The sequence below is a fragment of the Martes martes genome, assembly GCF_963455335.1.
Source record: "Martes martes genome assembly, chromosome: 17".
NCBI classification, from domain to species: domain Eukaryota; kingdom Metazoa; phylum Chordata; class Mammalia; order Carnivora; family Mustelidae; genus Martes; species Martes martes.
The window spans coordinates 29,648,219-29,668,247 of NC_137905.1; the positions used below are offsets into that span (position 1 = coordinate 29,648,219).

Here is a 20,029-nt window from a genome sequence, read left to right on the forward strand (position 1 = left end):
TTTCCTCGGCATTTCCCGCAACAGACGCACACTTGTGCGGTTAATGAAGGGATGGCTGTCCCTTTGGGGGCCGGCCTCTTCCATGCAACTGGCAACAAAACACACCTTGAATTTGAAGAGAGCCATCCTGTCCTGACGATATTGATTTCTCATTTCGCTGCACAAATACTACCGCAACTTTAGACCTGATATACAGCATTAACAGTTTCCCTGGCCTTAGAGGCCAAATTCATCACAAAATCAACAATCTGTTTTTATGCCACCAGAGTTCAATTTTCGTTTTCAACATAAATTGCGAAACCGCAGCCAGCGCCCAGTGCAATTTGGGAGATGCATTGCTAAATTGCCTCCCGTTTGTGATTTAATACAACAATGGTTTTGCAAATTAAAATGTTTACAGCTTCAGGTCAGCCTTTCTGGAGTCAGCTACCGGGCAAGGGACTCGTCTGTCTGCGGGGCCGATTTCTGGAGGAAGGCACACGAGAAAGCTAACGGCGACACCCCCAGCTGGCTAAAATGTGCTTCTTCTCAAGCACCCGGGGCTGACCCAGACACACCTCTGGCCGGCAAAACTGCTCTGAAAACTTCCTCTCAGCTCAGACCACAGAAAGGCACAGAAGGGTTCGCCTAGCTTCTCCCACCTTGCCCTTCTGCGCTTTCCACTCAACTGAGATTCTTGCCATGCTGAAGGCACCAGAAGGGTTGTTCTTGACTCTGCCAACTTCTCTGCAGAGCTTGACACCAGTAATTTCCCTCAGTCCCACCATCGACTCCCAGTTTTCTTCCCATCTCTCCAACTGACATCTCGGATTGCTTCCCTGGCTCGCTCTCCTGTGCTTGGCTGAGGTCACCCCACCCTCCACTTTGCATGCTCTTTACTCTCGAACCTACGTTCTTTCTCACACATTCTGATTGCTTCAAATACTGTCTCTCTGTAGGTAACGGCCACATTCAGGTGCTTCTGGCACAAATCCCCACGGGGGCCACTGCTGCCCGGCACGTGGTCGGCCCAGAAGGAATGCCTCCCGAGACCTCCTGAGATCCAACTGCCAAATCTACACCACGGTTCTGACGTCTCTACCAAGCTCCACACCACTATTTCCAGATCTTCTTGGATGCTCTCCGCGTCCCTCAAAGTCAACATGCCCCCCGACTTCCTCCTCTTCTGTTCCTGAGCTTGGTAAATGGTCTCACCACCCACCAGTAACTATGACCAGATTCACTTGTGAAGCTGCCTGTGATCTCTCCCTCATCTCTCAGCTGGAACTTCCAAACGATGGTGAAGTCGTACGTCCTCTTTAAAAACAAAAACTCAGAAAGCCGGCTCTCCTTTTTCTTCCCTTCATTACTGTCGTGGCTCAGCACCTCATTATTTCTCCTCAGAATATGTGTAACGGGCCTTTGTGGCCCCGGCCTCTCCTCTCCACCATCTATGTGCCTCCAGGGACCATTCTGGAAATGGGTCTGACTGCCCCCACCTCCCTCTGCAAAGTCTTTGAATCCAACTCCCGCCACGATCTCCGGATTATAGGCCAAATTTCTGAGCCTATCAGCCGAGGCCCTTCTTGAGCTGACCCCTTCTCTTTCCGCTTATTTTCTGGTTCCTAAGTGCCTGTCCTCCTTCTTCCATTTCACCCCAAACAGGTACCCGAAGCACAGCAGGTTACAAGGTATGACATCATTTCTGTCAACGTGCCCTAGTACTCTCCGGACCCTGTCCTCGTGCCTAATGCCCGCCCTGCCTAAAATGGGCCCCGTCCCTCTTCTTCACCTATGAGAACTCTGCCTTCTGAAAGTTAGTTTGCTCCTCTAGGCACCTCAGCAACAACAACGCAACAACAACAACAACAAAAGGCACCTCCACTTCCATGAAGGCTTCTCCACGTTTCTCGATCCGACTTATATTCTCTGGGGCACTCCTGCAACATTTCGTTTCTACCTCTCATTCCCCATCTCACATCATGCCCTCCATATGTGGGTGCCTATCTCCTCACGGGCATGTTAAACTTCACCAGTACCTCAACTCTTGGTTTTCTTCAATCCTTGACACGTGAAATCTTAAAAATAAAATAAAATAAAATTGCAATAACTGTTTGTTCGACTGGACTGAGCCTTACCTGGACGTTGAGTCCCTCCACTAGATGCCGGCTGCTTATGAAACACACTTTGTCAAAAGACTTCATGAACCCCACTACGGAAGAGGATGGAACAATCATGAAACGGCAATCTGGGCACCACCCCAGGCCAGCTGGTAAGAGCAAGTGGGCTACGGGATTCTTAGAGAAGGAAGCAAAGCTATCTTAACTCCGGCCAACAGAGAAAACCAATGGATGCGCTCTCGGGACCTTGGAGGTTATCACATTTCTCCCTCATGCCTGACACATGTTTATAAACACAGAAGGCTATAATAAAACTCACACGAGAGATGAAACTCAACTTCGGCAAGTGTTTACATTCTAATCAGGACAACAAATCACTTCTCACCAGGAGACTGCAGCTCACTCAGCAGGAGGGTTCTTGTGTGTGTGCCAAAGGGACCCTGGGCCAGAAATCTTCCCTGGTCCCTCCGAGCTGGACGGAGGTTCTGGGCATCAACGCAAGAAGAGTGAGAGAGAATGGCATCTAAATGGCTCTTCCAAAACCACTGTCCAGATTCCGCAGGGCTCCCATGCGCCAAAATATACAAGTCCTTGTGAGTTCCTGAGCTGTCACATGACTCCAGGCCTAGACAAGCACGTGGCAATAACAAGGACAAGGACGATGGCTCCTGACCTTTCTGACTGGAAGAGGCTGGTGGCCAAGGTTCTCAGGGTTGCCTCTATCTGGCAAGGGAAAGAAAAATATGACCACCCCAGGCACCCTGGCCTTTCTTGAAGTTGAAGGTGACTGACGTTTGGAGACACTGCAATTAGGAAAGCAGTGTGGAGAGGGTATAATGGGGCTCTACCTGAGGCAGCTAATCCTCACCAATTAACTTGCCTCCTCATAACCTGTGAAGAGCTGGGCGCTGGCTGCCTCATAAGGCTTCCATGGGGTGGTTATACATTTTAGACTTGCCTCCCACAAGGAAAATCTGATGAGGGCTGTCTCACCGCAGATAAAGGTATTCAAATTAATACTGTGAGACTGGCTTGTCCAATGACTGGGAGGAATTTAGACAAAGAAACAGCACGGCTATTCGCATTCTGTTTTACAACGTGATCAACCATTCCCCATTCTTTGTCAAGGGATGGTTAATGAGATTCATAAATTAACTACCCAAAAATCACTTCAGCTATTTTAATGTCTCTAGCAACACTGGCTCTCCAGGAGACAGATAAAGTGCTCCCAAGTTCTATCTACCATAAATACTCATCGCCTCCAGCCAGTGAGCTGGACGTGGCTTTCACGAGGGTAATAGGGAAATACGGCAGAAGGACCTGACGCCGAGTAGGACAGGGCAAGGGAGGCTTTTCTGAGGAAGTGGTAAGTTGAGGTGAGATCTGAAAAATCTGTAGAAATAACCTATGTATCTATATATGCATTGGTGGGAGAGGACATTCGAAGAAAAGGAACCGTGTGCAAAGTCCTTGAGGAAGAGAGCAACTGTGCTGGCTTCATCAAGAAAATGCCAGTCTGGCAAGGAATATGGACAGTGATGAGACCGGAGGGGACGTGAGGCAGGAGAGGTGGCTGAAGATGAAATATTACAGTCTTCATCCTAACAGCAACTGGAACATAGGGAGGGGGCACGATTAAATCTGCATTTGAAAACACTGGCCGGGCTGCTCTGTGAAGAACACAGAAATCCAGACAGCGAGAGCTACTGCAACAGCCCGGGGGCGTGAGGGTGGTGTCTTGGGACTCAGAGCTGCGGACATGAACAGAAGTGGACAGTCTCAGGAGATATTTCAGGGATAAAAGTTCTCAGACTGGATTATGTGGGGTGAGAAGAGGGGAGTTTCAAGGAGGATTCCTTGACTTCTGGCATGAAGAGCTAGGTGGGTGGTGGTACCACTTCCTGAGATGGAGACCTCTAGAAGGAGCCTAGCTTTGGGAGAATGCCAGCCCCACTACAGGGGCCTTGAAGACAGCCTGCATGTCTCTATCCTCTACACTACACATACTGCTCCCTCCACAGGAATCTCTTCCCATCCCCATCTTCACCTGCCAAAATTTTCCCCATTCTCTAAGACTCAACCCGGACGTCCCTGCCGATCACAAAGCCTTCCGAGATCCCATCCATCTAGATGTCTACCACTGTCTTCCAAACTTTCATAGCTCTGTTTGTATCTTCCATCAACATCATCTTCCACCTTATATACGAATTACCAATGTGGCTATTCCCCTCTTGAGGACTCCACTGAATTTAGAAAACACAGCAGGCACATTTGTGCTGGTTAAAGACAGCCTTCCCGCCGATTTCCTAATGTGATACGTTCACGTATTCATCTCCGCAATCCAGCTAATTTGGTAAGAGGTCAGATACTTGTTGAACAAGAGTCCTCAATCCCGAACACATGTCAGACTCACTTGGGAGGCTTTCTAAGCACACGGCAACTTGGCAATACCTTGGAATCAACTGGAAGCCACAGCTTAGAACAATGAAATCATTATTACTGGAGGTGGAGGGCACAGGGTATATTTACATATATGTAAATAATATATATATATTTACATTTACAAAATGAACCCTGGATGATTCAAATGTGTAGCCAAGACTGAGCTACAGCTACTAAACCCAAATCCCTGGAACTGCACTCCTATCTTTAAAAAGTCGCACGAGGGTCTCTTCCATACATCCTGATGCTGAATGCCTCCAATGCAGACAAATTATATTCCAGAGAACGCTGAAAAGATAAGGTTTCCGGAGTCAGTAATGGATAATTACCGAACCTTTTTAAACAAGGCAGTTTGCAAAATGGATTAAACTAAGAAGGGACAGCAGGCCACCAACAAATAGCATGGACAGAGCACCTGCGGCGTAAAATGAGGCACCTCAGAGGAACCCAGACCCGTGACGCGTTTGGATCTCCACCTGCCCAGCGAATACGCGTTGCGTTCTGACTCTGAGCACGCAGAACCAGCAGTTAGACGAGACAAAGTCCCGGTCTGCAAGGTGCTGACGCTCTAGCACAGGGAACAGAGAAACGCATATGTGAGACATAAATTCAGATATCAATAAGTGCTCTGAGGTAAAACAAGACAGAAAGAGCCACTCTGAGATGACTTTTGAATAGAGGCGTGAATGGGAAGCCCAGGTTACGAGCAAAATCTGAGACGGGGTCTCAGAGAGCTACAGGAACGCGTTGGGTGAGAGGGGACAGGGAATTAGTAGACGCCAGGAGGAATGAACAGAGGATAGATTCAAAGCAGTGATGCTAAAATATGCCAGGCATGGGCGCCTAGGTGGCTCAGTTGGTTAAGCGACTGCCTTCGGCTCAGGTCATGATCCTGGAGTCCCAGGATGAAGTCCCACACTGGGCTCCCTGCTCCGCAGGGAGTCTGCTTCTCCAGCTGACCTCTCCCTCTCATGTTTTCTTTCTCTCCTTCTCTCTCTCTCAAATAAATAAATAAAATCTTTTAAAAAAATAAAATAAAATAATAAAATATGCCAGGCAGTGTGCAAAATGCTGCGCGTATCACCTCAGGCAAATCTCACAATGATCCCCTAAGGGAGGCATTTCCATTAACCCCATTTTATAGATGGGGGATACCTGAGATTCCCTGAGTGACCGCCCAGTAGCATACACAGCTAAGTGACAGAGCGAGGACTTGAACCCTAGCCCGACTCACTTGAGAGCTCAAGCTCTTACCCCAAAAATACCTAAGCTTGTGGACTTCAAAGGGGATGAGGGCTCAAACTGGAATGACTTGGTGACACAGAGAGTGACAGAAGCTGAGTCCACAACACAGCAAGAGGTGAGTCCCAGCAGGGGCCCAGAGTGGTAGGGGGCCCCCAGCCAATTCCTGAGAATCAAAGTCTACAAACGAGCTTCACGGAGGGGGTCAGAGGAAAGTTCTCCACCCTTCCTGAGTCCTCTTTTCGTCCTTGCCTTTACCTGAAAATAGAATTCCCACCACTCTCCAAATAATCTCAGTCCTCTCCAAAGACTTCTGGAAATACACTCTTACCTAGGAACTACAGGAGCCGGCTAAAGGCTTCGACCCACATTTCTGGAGCCAAGCAGAGAAAGGCCCTGAGTAGACAATGAGCACTGCTGACATGACCTGCCGAAGAATGAAAGTGAGCCAGAGAGGCCAACAAGGCTCAGGGTACCGCCAACACCACAACAGAAACGCAGTCCTGAATAGAATCCATGAGGAACCTAACTTCACACAGTACATCAGGCACCGTGCCATGTTTCCGGGAGTAAGGAGCCCCTCCTTCGCCTTCCACTGACACAAACAGCTAGAGCACAGAGCCCAAGGACTCGGAAAGGTCAAGGGCCACGAACTCCCCATCTGGAATGCAGTTCCACCATGTGATGACATCACTGGATGTCAGGGCGACGGCTCGGATCACCTGGCCTGACTCAGCTGACCCGGCACACAACTCCCTGGTGAAAGAGAACCACCGGCCCTCGTGAACCGGCCAAGGAAACCCGAGCGCTGCTTGCTAGAGAACCTCTACTTCTACCAGGAGTCTTCGGTTGCAAGGAACAGAATGGAGTTCTCACTTAGATTCTCGTGAAGAGGAGAGCAGATGGCCTCTGCTAACTGCACACCCCAGCTCAGTCAGTCACTGCTACTGTGACCTTGGCCGAGTCACTTCCTCTCTCTGAGCCTCAGCCTCCTCGGCTGCAAAGCAGGAAGGAGAGAAATGCTAATGAAAAACTGCGAGACGCCAGTCTTCACCAGTCACAGTTGCAAAAAGTCTGTTCATACACTGCACCGGTGAGGATGTGGGGAAAACAAGCTCTATGCCACATAAACCCTACATGTACATACATATATGTAAACACACGCACACGCACGCACACACAAACACTGCTCCAAACTCTAAGGAAGGCAATTTGACTGTCCCTCTCCAAACTAAAAATACACGTATCCTCTGGCTCAGCAATTCCGCTCTCAGATACTACCGTAAATGGTATATGGGAAAATCTTTTATGTTACGATATTCATTTCAACATTATTTGTGAAAGCAGAAGAATGAAGACAGGAGGCGACTGGTTGAATTATGAAACCACACAATGAAAAACCAGGCAGTCGTTTAAAAGAATGTACAACTATGGAAAGATCTCTGAGACAGAGCGTTATTCATTTGAGAAACAACACATAAAGGTTTGTTTCTGGGAAACAAACATACATAGGACGTTTCTGGGAAGGTACGGAAAACATCGTGAAGGGTGCCGGGCCCCAGGGAAGGGAAAATTGTGGCAGGGGGAATGAACCGGGAGAAAGACTGGCTTTTGCACTCTTCACAGGCTTTTTGTGCTTGCTGAATTCAGCACCGCGTGCAGGTGTCAGCAAACGGGCCTGAACCAGCTCACCATGTGCTGAGGCAGCCAGACGAAGTCAAAGCCCCTCTACCTGAAGCCGCTGAAGAGATCAGGTCTTTGATGCAGTACCCAGAGAAGGAACACAGATGCTGGACAGGCGAAAACAGTACACCTACCTCGATATGAAAGAGCTGAATTTTGATCTGCCGGGCCCAAACACAGGGCAGAGAGAAGGGTCCGGGGCAACATTGCTGTCATCCTATTTTGCTACTTGCATCCAGCTGAAGATTGGTAGAAATCTAGAGAAGAGAAGGCATGGCCTCTGGGAGGCTCGGGAATGGCAGCAATCGCTCAACTGGGAGTTGGGAAATCTGGGCGCTGAGTCCGTTAGCATTTGGCTCTGTTGCCCCCAGACGGGCCTCTGTACCTTCTGAGCCCTTCCTTTTCCAAAAGGAAGAGAAAGGAACGCTCAGCTCTCGGATCCTTTCTCATGCTGACACTGGAAGATTCCACGGCAGCTGGGATTCCAAAGCATGTCCAAGCCTCATGGCATGAGCACCACCAGTAGAGTTGGTACAGAAAGCATGAGGACAAGGTTCCAGGCCTTGGAAGAAATGAAGCAAAGACAAATGTGAACGAATCGCTACTGCCAGTTTCTCCTGGCATTATGAGGAAGAAAGAGATTCCAAGAGATAGCAAGGAGATAGCTTTTTTTTTTTTAAGATTTTATTTATTTATTTGACAGAGAAAGCAAGCACCAGTAGGGGGAGCAGCAGGCAGAGGGAGAGGGGAAACAGGCTCCCTGCTGAGCAAGCCAGATGCGAGGCTTGATCCCAGAACCCTGGGATCACGATGTGAGCCAAAGGCAGACGCTTAAGGACTGAGCCACCCAGGCGCCCCAAGGAGATAACAACATTCCAAAAAGCGTGAAGCCAGGGCCGCCTGGGTGGCTCAGTTGGTTAAACAACTGCCTCAGTTCAGGTCATGATCCCACAGTCCTGGGATCGAGTCCCACATTGGGCTCCCAGCTCCATGGAGAGTCTGCTTCTCCCTCTGACCTTCTCCTCTCTCTCTCTCTCTCAAATAAATAAATAAAATCTTAAAAAAAAAAAAAACAAAAAAAAAGGCACGAAGCCCATTCAGTTCTCTAGGGAAGCCTCCCACTTGGGTGCGACTCTCAGACGGCTCTCTAGTCAAATGAAATGGTAGCCCCATCATATGGCTTCTCTGTCTTACCAATACGTAAGGAGAGATGGTGGCCTCTAAATTCGCTTCAGACCTTGGCTTCCTGAGCAGAATCAGAGCTAAGACAATCCTGCAGAAGCCCAGTGTCTGAAGAACCAAGTCACAGAGTTATCAGTCACTCAAGGATTAATGCCTTGTGCCTCAAAAAGTAGTAAAGCTAAATAAAAATAAAATAAAATAAAATAAAAACCAAAAAGTCACTGGGAAATTGTAACATCCCGTGGAGGAAAAAGAAGGCGTATCGAGCAGAAATCGATCCATCAAGGTGGGAGAGAGCCCAGAGTGAACCGCCGCTATTTACACTGTGAACAGTGACTCGGTCTTCCAAGCGGTGTGACAGACAAGCCAAAACGGGACGACAAACACAGGGCAGCATGGGGTGGCTGAGCACGAACGTGGAGCCATTCACCAAAGAATGGGGAGGTATGCGCGGGAAAGAAACCACTCAATTTCAGCAGCGGAAATGATAGACTACCACACCCGCTATCCCCAACCAAATCAAACAAATCATGAATGACACTTTGGCTGTAATTTCAAAATACTTTATGCAAGTACATAAGTCCTCAGAACTGTCCCCTCTCCAAAAGGCATGGGAGACATCACTTAATTCGGACCTCAATTCCCATATCAAAAAAGAGAGAGAGAGAGAGAGAGAGACCTAAACAAGAAAGAGAATCGGAAATGGTTCACACATGGAAAGACCTGCCTTTGACCAAAATCCAAAATTATTAGGTTGGTATTCAGTTTGTGAGGGGGAAAAAAAAAGACCTTGGTAGGAAAATATATCAAGTCATTTGTAGTTCTCCTTCTGCAAATGGACAGTGTTGCTTATTTGCCGTACTGGGGATACAGATCTGTCTTCAAATCAGGGCAATTAACAGAATTTTGACTTGTTTCCCCTTTGCCAATGCAAGATGGTAAGATAGATTTCATTTTCTTTTTACTTGTGCACAATTAGCACTTGGCTTTCCATGACTATGAGAGCACAGCAGTCATTAAGGGGTAAAAGCACTGTACCTTGCAAAGAAATGCATTAGAAAAGGGTCCTTGTTAATCTTCCTAATCTTATCTCTCACTACTGGACTCACACAAACGACACTCCATCCAGTCTAATCAAGTTTGCGAGCAGATTTTGTGTTTTTCCACTATGATGTCTCCGAGGCTTCTAGCATCTCTGAATATCCTCCACCCATCTCCATCTATCAAAATCCGTTGTATTCCCAAAGGCCTATGTCAGAATCCACTCTCCCCTTTGATTTTTCTTCCTCTGAATTACTTACTGCCTTGTGCCTTATCAACCTGGGAGACAGAAGTCCTGGCTTTTTGCAGAACTTCACACTTATCTGCACAAAATGGAGCAGATGAATGAGGAAATGACTAGAATGAAGAATGTATATTTCTTTTCTGATGCCACTCTATTAAAATAGGTTGCAAATATCATTACGGTCCCAATTTTTTTAGGTATATTTCATATAAAGACATCAGTGTGTAATTACAAAAAATGTGAAAGGAGTAGATGTTAATGTTTCAGATTTAAAAGACAGAAACTAAGTGTCTTAACACAATAGCCTTTTTTATGAGACTATTCTATTCAATTTCCAGGTTTTGCAGACCACTCAATAAAGAGGTCAGTTTCTTTCAGAGCTCTTATTTGGTGCCCTCCCCAGTGAAACGTAATCAAGGCTATTCTAATCTAGACAGAAAACAACCCTGCCTAGCTAACTAAACTAATTAAGCCAGATTCCTTTTCCCACCAAAGGAAAAAAAAAAAAAACATTTTAGAGATAGATCCTGAGAATCCCAGCAGGCCACCTTGTGCTCCTTATATATAAGGACACCATATATATTCGCTCTGTCTCAAGACAAAAGAGAGATGGAACATTCCAGAACGACCAGTCAAAAGACCTTGGGGTCAGTAGTGAACATTACCGATTTCTCTCCTTCTTCCTTAACAAATGTAGGGGAAAGGAGTGGGGGAATCTTCAGCCTCCCACAGTCTGTACACCAAAACCTTTGTAAGGTCTCGTTCCCCTCATTTCACTCAAGGAGCCAGGGCCGCCTCGTGGACTCAGCAAGAGCAGTTCTGCGGCTCATAAAATGACAACCAAACTTTTCCCTTTGTTCTAGCAAAAGACTTCCTGTGAGAAAGCAGTAATCCTTTAAAGCTCTCCAGCCCAGAGGTCTCTCCTGGTTTGTATTCCCCCAGCCCCAGCCCCCAGAGGAAAAGCTCAATCACATCACAAGGCATTTCTTGGTTCCAAGCTGTACTGGGGCTCAAGGACTCCTGGTGAGGAAAGAAAACTGGTCATCTGAACATCCTTTCCTGGGATCTGTCTGAAGTGTAGACAAGCAGCAAAGATGAATATTAATATGCCTTCCATCATCAAAAGCTATTGCATACCCAAAGGATGATAAATATTTTAATCAGTTTTCAGCTTGTCTAGCGGAAGTCAGTTTACTCCTCAGGGATTTCCCCTCGTTCTGTGCCCAAAACCTGTCCAGTCTACACTGCTTTCCCTATATAACTTCCGGAAATTAGTAATAAAAAGTCCAACCAAGCTTTGTTGGGGAACTCATTAATTTTTTGACAATTTTACTCTATTAAGTTTTCCAAGAACAGGAAAATCTAAAATCTGAAGAATGCCAACAGATGAGGCAGAACACCACGGTTCTAAGTTTCAGCAGCACTGATGCTAATAAGCTGCTTCCGTCTCACATTTAAAAAAATTTTTTTTCCTATTTGCATAAGTTGCTTGCCAGTGACTGCTCCACCTTCTCAGTGTAAATGCCAGAGGCATAAAAAAGGACCTTCTCGGGCATCCTCTGTGCTCTCTCGATATTATTATTTTTTAAATGTTAAAGGTGTTTGGGGAAACTGTTGGGAGGGTTATATTTGTTTGAAAAATAAAACGAACCCTACAGTATTCCTGTTAAGCAGGACCTAACATTTTCGGGAAACAGAAAGAGTTAAAAAGAATTTATTAGAGGCCATGCTGCCTAACGAGGGTGGGAGGTTATGGCTGGACCAGGATGCTGACCTCACCTCAATTCGTTTCTTCAACAAGGAGGCGTCAAGTACCTACTACGTTCCAGACACTGTTTGAGAAGCTGGGAAATTACAGAGAATGGGACAAAGTCCAGCTCTCACCGAGACTGTATTCGGTGGAGGCAGACAGTGAACGTGGCGGACGGCGGAGAGCAGTAGGAAGCAAAGTAGAACAGGGCAAGGCACTCGCTATCATAAGAAACTCTCTCCAAGGACTGACATGAGCAGTGGGACCTGATGAAGTGACGGAGGGAGTCATGCAAATTCACAGAGGGAAGAATATTCTAGAAGGAGGTGACGACAAATGCCAAGGCTATGATGCAGGAGGAAGCTGAGAGTGTTCTAAAGACAGGAGAAGGGCAAGTGGGGGACTGGGAGGGAGGAGAAATAATGTTCGGGGGCGGGGGAGATGGACGAACCCTGTAGTGTTCTAGGCTCATTGCAAGGAAGTGGGATGACTGCTCATAATGGTGAGTTTGGGCTGGGGCATGAAATACCAGACTTGTACTTTTAAAAAAACACTCTCTAGGGACGCCTGGGTGGCTCAGTCAGTCAAGTATCTGCTTTCCACTCAGGTCAGGATCCCAGGGTCCTGGGATCGAGTCCCGCATCAGGCTCCCTGCTCAATGGGGAGCTTGCTTCTCCTTCTCCCACCACTCCCCGTGCTTGTGCACATGCTCTCTCTCTCTGACAAATAAGTAAAAAAAATCTTTTAAAAAATAAAGGAACACTCTCACAGGGATGGACACAGGGTGGGAGGAGGAGGGAGGCTATTTGGACAAATGATGGGTGGTTCTTACCAAAGTGATAAAACAGTGGGGGGGGGGGGTGAAGGGTGGCCAGACCATGAATATTTTGAAAACAGAGTTAACAGGATTCACTGATAAATCAAGGGATAAATGAAGAGAACTCCAAGATTATAGGCTGAGTAACTGGACAGTGCAAATTACTGAACTTTGTGATCCTGGGAGAAAGACCTAGAGATGATGGGAATCAAGAGTTTGGTTTGAGATATGTTAAATTTGAGATATTATGACTAAATAGCTAAACATGGCCCACCTTGCCCAACCACTATTCAGGTCTCCAAGACATCAGACCCCAGTACCCAGATGATATTAATAGGTAATATTAATTTATTACAGGCATTGGAATATCCCACCACTTCCATCCGTTAAAAAATTCACCATTAACTACATGAAAAGTTTATGACGTTAAATAAAATACAAGCCCTCTTGATCCCCCAACATCTGTTAAAGATCTGATGCATTATTCTGGGTATTTCATTATTGCTCATTTAAATTAATAATATTTAAGTAAAGGGATATATATTACCAATTTACCACCTGTTCCACGTCTTTATAACCAAAGCAGATATGTCTGAAACAGTAGAAATTAATTTTGAGTACTGCCATAGAACTCCAGACTTTAATTTAAAGGCTAATTTTGTCAATCAATCAAAAACAAGTTGGAGGTTATCTGAGATTTTTAGACACATCAAGGAAAAATTTACAAATGAGATCGTCACAGGTGGTTCCAGATGGGCTGAGGTCATACAGAGGAAATACAAAAAAAGTCAATCATAATTCAAGTGTTAGGGGAAAAGATGGTGTTAAAAACATCATCTACAAATGATCACAGAGATACTTTCAGGAATACTGAAAAGGCAACATATCAAGTTTCCCTTAGTTTAAAAAAAGATCATTCTTTTGCAGATGTCAATGAAAAGAGAGCAGGATCATGGTTATGTTACCCTTAATGCACGGAAGAGCCGACTTAATGTGTTCCCAGAGCTCTCTGGTAAGTCAGATTTTGGCACTGGGAGCACATTTCTCCATAGAGACATTTTTGCAAAATATGGAAAGATTCCCAGCCCAGCTTCCCAAAATATTTAGCCCACAGTGGGGTAGAAACATTACCAGAGTAGCACTGGGCTCCAATTCATTGAGTCCCTCTAGCTCCAGGACTGATACTGGTTCTGGAGGAAGGGAAATGAAAAATGGGGAGGGATGATGTCACTAAGGAGGATTCAGTCAAATGACCTCTAAGTAAGGGCTCCTAAACAGAAGACTGTCTACATTCCTTTTAAAATCACTAGTGGTAGGGCTACTGGGAAGCTCAGTCAGTTAAACATCTGCCTTTGGCTCAGGTCATGATCTTAGGATCCTGGGATCGAACCCCATGTTGGGCTCCACGCTAAGTGGGGAGTCTGTTTTTCCCTCTCCCTCTGCCCCTCCCCCAGCTCGTGCTCGCTCTAATAAATAAATAAATCCTTAAAAAAAATAAAATCACTCATGCTGATGCCTTGCATGTGTACAGTATTTTACATGTTACGTCCTTTTCATTCGATCATTGTAACAATTTTCTTCAGAAGGTAACAGTCTTAGGGACCATTCATTAACCAACTTGGGGAAAAAAAGATCCTATAATCTTGATAACGTTCCCAACGACTGGCACATATCCTTTGGAAATCTTGATTTCCTTTCAAAACTGTAGGCCTGCCGATTTTTTTAAAATATAACTTCATTCTTCTAGACGGGAGACTCTTCTAGAATAACTCAAAGGTTTTTCTCGTAAGATAAATGACAGACTGGAGTTGAATTTACTGCCCCACTCCCTACTTCAGCCACCCTCCAAAGGACTAGAGGAAATAGGTATATAATTGTTTAAGGCTGTAACTTTTCCAGGAAAAAAAAATTGGAAATTACTGACACCCCAATCTGGCACCCGGGATTCTGATTCACATCTGAAATGCTATGATGGTCGGCTAGTTAAAGGAATCCAAAAGAAATGCCAGCAGCCGAGGCTACAAGAGCACCCCTGGGGGAAAGTAGCAGGATCTTCACACCTTTGCATCAATCTGAAATCTGGTGTGGTTAAAATTATTTAAAACAACCAAATCTGTCTCTTTGAAAAGAAACTAGAACATGTGTGAAATGCACATGTGTGCCCCTGTGTGTGTGTGTGTGTGTGCACATTGTATGTGTATATGTATTTAACAAAGGCTAGCAAGATGTAGCTAAAGCCTACAGAATCGAGGCTGAAAGAGAAACTGTGGCTGTTTATTTGAGGTTAAGAGTTAAGAGAGATGGCAAGTTTTGTCCTTGGCACTTCCCAGCTCCCGTCACTCTGCCTCACTGTTTTTGGTTTCTTTAGCCTTGTTCCTCGTGTGTGCAGAGCAGAGGCACCTGAACGATCCCTCTTAACATTCCTGGGATGTTAACAGGCACATTCTAGTACTTGGTACCAATAAACCTCAACTCTCCTACAGCTCATGGAAGGGTTAAAAACGGAAAGTCCTACCCACTGGTTTGCTCTGATGTTCCTGGAGATATTGTCACTGGATGTATCCTCAGTAGAATTCTATTCAACACCTCTGTCTTTAAGTACAAAGCTGTAGGCTGTAGCAGCTTTAAGAAACATAAGTATCCCTTTTTTCTGCTGCACAGTATCTGTGTGTGAAATTCTCTAAAGGGGTTTAAGTATTTACCCTGAACACTATCAGACGGTTTCTAAAATTTTCCTTATCCAGTTGCAAAAACACTTCAAAGAGAATCATAAACATAGTCCTTTGTGCTTTCGATGCACATTCTGTTTCTCAAGCTTAAGCCTGAATTCTCTTGGAATTGTAAATTTTTTTTCCCAAAAAGACAGGATACACAATGCTTTTTTTTTTTCAAATTCATTACTAAGTCTGCAGCGACTAAGGGAAAAAAAACTGGAAAACTCTGAAAGAAATCCAGAAGGCAATCAAAGAAGGAATCGAAACCTGTTAGAAATTCATTGCTAAATTACATGTATAATTTCCCCTCAGATATTTTACTCTTAATAGAACAATGCGGCTATGGGGAAGGGCGGTGTGGGGCTGAGGAGGAAGAAGAGTGGGAAGCACTAACCTTCAGTGAACACGTTTAAGATAACAAAAACGTGAGCCAAGGATTTTCAGACACTGTAGCAGAAAAGTGACTTTTTTTCTCCACCCCCCCCCGCAAATTTCCAAAGCTAAATATAGAGGTCCCCAAACTCAGTGTCTGTGTACATAATTTGAATTATTGGGTGTTTGTGACTGTTTACCTGCCTCCAATCTGTGCTTATCCTGAGCCACTCAGCACTGTAGCCATCAAAAGGAGGAGAAGGGAACTTAACCACCAGACGTCTCACACCAAATCCTAAATTACTATAATGTATTCTGCTCCTGTATCAGCGATGTTAATAATGAAAAATGGAAGAGAGGATTACATGTCTGCAAATATAATTCAGTATCATATGTGAACACTAAAGGGGAAGTATTTATATACACACACACATATTTACACACACGTATATAAATAGAAGTTGGTGACCTCACAATTAACATGAGCAAAAAATTAATATTTATATCCCTTTCTTCCGCATACCCCCCCCAAAATCTTTAATCCTGAAAGAAAGTTTAAAATGAACTTAGCTAATTGAACTGTAAAAGAATAGACAATGCGGAGATACTGAGTATATATTTCAGTGTATGAAAAAGCAGCCTTGTTCCTCTATTCAGTTAAAAAGAATTTAATCTAAAGCATTGAGATGAGTGCTTCGTTAATCTCTCCGAAAACAAACAAACCACCCCTCCGCCCTATCCCTGCCTCGGACTGGGTCACCTGCTGGAGGAGAGGCTCCAGCAAACAGCAGTGGGCAGGCCCCTGGCATGAGCTCTTCCAGATGATTTACACAGGCCAAAATGACAAGGGAAAATGCAGGAACGCATCTCAAAATTAAACTATTAGGACCAACTTGTAAAAGACAACCTTGACATTCGTAAGTACATTTCTCTCTTAAAACTTTTAACAATGAGAAACTGGTCACAGAATTAAATAAAACACCTACTCGTTTTTCCAGGTCTCTCTGCTCTCCTGTGCCAAACTGTAACGTAAATGGGTAGAATTTAATGCAACCTAGAGCTTACCTAATGTAATTATATGTTGTGTTTTAACATTGTTTCAAAACGGATACATTAAAATGATCCAGTCTTGGCTCCTTCCCACTAAAGTCAATAAAGGTTAGGAAGGCCAACGGCCACGTAGATGCCCTGTTACCCCAGCACAAAGAACTGTCAGGACAGGAAATGCAATTCAAAACATTCAAAATGATCAGGATTCTACTCTTCTAAAAGAAACAGGCACTTGGAAAAAAAAAAAAAAAGGCATGAAGAAATTTCTCTCCAGTATATCCATCATCCGTACTCCTGAAAATGTTTACTCTGCAAACTATTTTAGAATATTTCCACGGGATTATACTAAATTGACCTTTTGTTTTTTAAGGTCAAAGGGAAATGAATAAATGTCATCAATTTAGAGGTCGTCACACGCAGTATTCTTTTCCGTATCATTGTGAATTTGATGGTGTTAAAACATTTTTATAGGTAAAATAAATGTCAGTTTTGCAAAGTGCGATACCAGACCCTGAGAGACAAATGGCCTATCCGTTGCATCTCTGGCTACAGCAAGACTTCCTCACCTCACAGGAGACTTCGGCTTTTCATACATCTCTTTACCCAGAAAGCAAAGCTTGTACAGTGTCTTTCAAATGGTAACTCTCTCTTATCCTGAAGAGTCGCCTCATAATACACTAATCTTGGCTGTGAGGCGGTGGGTTGGTTTAAGAAACTAAAATAAAATACAAATATCTGAATAGCGTTCCAGGGTTATACCACCATCCTGAACAGAGAGCAAAGGCTGAGAGGAAAAGGCAAGGCTACGTTCTTGGGTTATGTGAAAGGGCTCTGCAGCTTTGGGCTTCATGGCTCACAAATTCATGAGGTAATATGCCGGGAGAATGTGGTATTTTATCAGAATGTCATTCAAATACAGGGTTTAACATTTACATCACAAGAGCAAGCGGGGAGTAAAACTGTCCTGGGGTGGGGAGGGCGGGGAGGGGAGAGACGTGGCGAGAAAAAACAGTGTGATAAGGACAGAGCTTGCTGGAACAGAGAATGGGAAGTAATGGCTAGAGGAGTTTTAGAGGCAGTGGACTGAACTTTCTGAAATATGTGACTGGTTATGACATGCGAAGAAGCAATTACCATTAAGGGAAGAAATGCGATTTCAAAGCTCATTTTCCATTCTTCTTCTGTATCCAACCTGAGACTACACCTTCCAACCGCAAAGTGGGGGGGGGGGGGGGGAAGAACGCCGAGATGGACAGAAATCACACCACTAGTCTCTTCCCTTGTACCAGGGCCAGTCAGAGGTTGCTGTACTCAAAAGCAAAAGGTGAGAAGTAATGTACATATCACCTGAGGTGTTTTTTGTTTTGTTTTGTTTTGTTCTCACTGACAGAGATCAACCATACGGTGCAAAACACAAAGTACGTTAATTAGAGAAGTCTTTCCACAACACGCACATGGTTTTACAATTTAGGGGGGAAAAAAAGCACAGAGATAAAGAAGAATCATTTGTCCAAAAGGATAATAATTTTGAGTACTATATTCCCTGGAAGCAAAGCGAGTACGTTCAGAAATGCTGTTCAGATTAGTTTAATTCTATAGAATCCAAATGTGCACCAAACACTGCACTTTTTATGTTAAATTGCTGTTGAATTTGTTAACCCACAACTGATTTCCTGTGTTATGGAATCTTGGAGATTACAGCTAACTTGAAGCAACAGGGATAATTCTTGACAGTTAATGGTACATTTGTATGCATTTTCCTGAAAGGCCAGCATCTTGAGGCCTCCCACTAGTGGCTCAACATTGCCCCCTACTGCTTGCAACTGCAAACATGCGAGGTGGGCTGCTACGCAGGAGGAAATCCAGGCGGCCGGTGCCAGCTCCCCCCCAACACACCCTCCCCCCAGCACACAGATACCAGATGGCCGCACACTAACAGAGCCACAGAACCATAGACTTTCCCAGTGATTATTATCTTCTGTCTCTTCCAATAGCAGAAATAAATTATTATGAATTTGTTAAAAGTCATTCAGAGAGGCTTGAAGCCATGCTTAAATTTAATTTAGAAGTATCATCCCTTTTATCTTAGCCCAAACCTTCACTCCGCTGATAACGATCACCCTGAGGCTGGCTGAGGAGAGACACTGGGGCCATTGATTTCACTCAGAACATTCAGTAATGCCACTCCAACGGCAAGGAAACTTGCTCTGGAGTGTTCCCAAGTCTGCTCTTCTTCTTGGTATTTTCTACACAAGCGTCATGAAGTAACCAGGAAATCTTCCACCTAACTAATGTGCCCTGGCCCGATTAAAAAAAAAGAAATTATAACTAAAGCTTTTAAATGAATTCATAACAAACAGAATCAGGAAGCTCACAATACTGAAGACTACGCTTTAGAAGAAGAAAAAAAACCAAAACCTTGAACAGAAGCGATGCAAAGTTTCTTTTCGGTTGTTTTCTTTCTTTCTTTCTTTTCTTTTCTTTTTTTTTTTTTTTACAAAATCAATGAGTTCCTTTCTTATTTGCCAATTTGAATTTATTTATTTACTTGCCAATTCGAATTTTCTAAACTGTGGAACTGTCAAATTACAATCCCAAAGTCAACCTGATGTCTTAGAGTCCATGTCTGGCAAATAAAGAGGTCCTTCTAACTCTTATGTGAATGGACAAAACCAGAATAGCACAGTAAAAAATTCCCTGAAACTGAAGCCGCCTTCATATATACATCCCATAAAAATGGAGCATACTCCACACAGGCGAATTTTAGGAACAGAACTAACTAAGGAGATTAAGGCATGGACTTTTCATTACCTCCAACTCGGCTTTACAATGCTCAGTTCTCTATTGGGACTCTGGTCTTTGGAGAAATCCATTTTTGTGATACTGTTAGTACAAGAAAAGGAGGATGATAACATTCCTTCCTCAGACGTATATCCGTGAAAAGGCATGATTTAAAGATCTGAGGAGAGGTCTGGAAAGCAAGGACTTCCGGATTCTGACCTAGACTTTCAAACAAAGACTCCTTCTGGGTCGTGACTTGATATTTTCATTATTCTAAAATAGAGGTGAGCACCAGCTACGCATTTTTGCACACCAGCTCACTGTTCCCAGCACACTTCCCAGTCTGTGCAGTGGTACCACGTCTCGAGTTTGGCAGGTTTTTATCACTTCTCCCCTATGTTCCAAAGTCAACGGTTTGGAGGCAGGATGGCGACATAGTGGAGGGAATGACCCTTGAGCCAGCCTTCCTGAGTTCAAATCCCAGTTCCCTCACTTCAAGGGCTGTATGATCTTGAGGAAGTTATGTAAACCTTTTGGGGTTCAGTCTCCCGGTTTATGAAATAGAGAACCATCAGACCTACTTTATGGGGTTGTCATAAAAGTTAAATAAGT

General features: G+C 44.5%; 1 protein-coding gene across 1 annotated transcript in view; it reads right to left on the minus strand.

The window, feature by feature from the left end:
• Positions 1–20,029, minus strand: part of FTO (FTO alpha-ketoglutarate dependent dioxygenase) — a 371,751-nt gene that overhangs the window by 181,485 nt on the left and 170,237 nt on the right. The gene's annotated exons all lie outside the window — the stretch shown is intronic.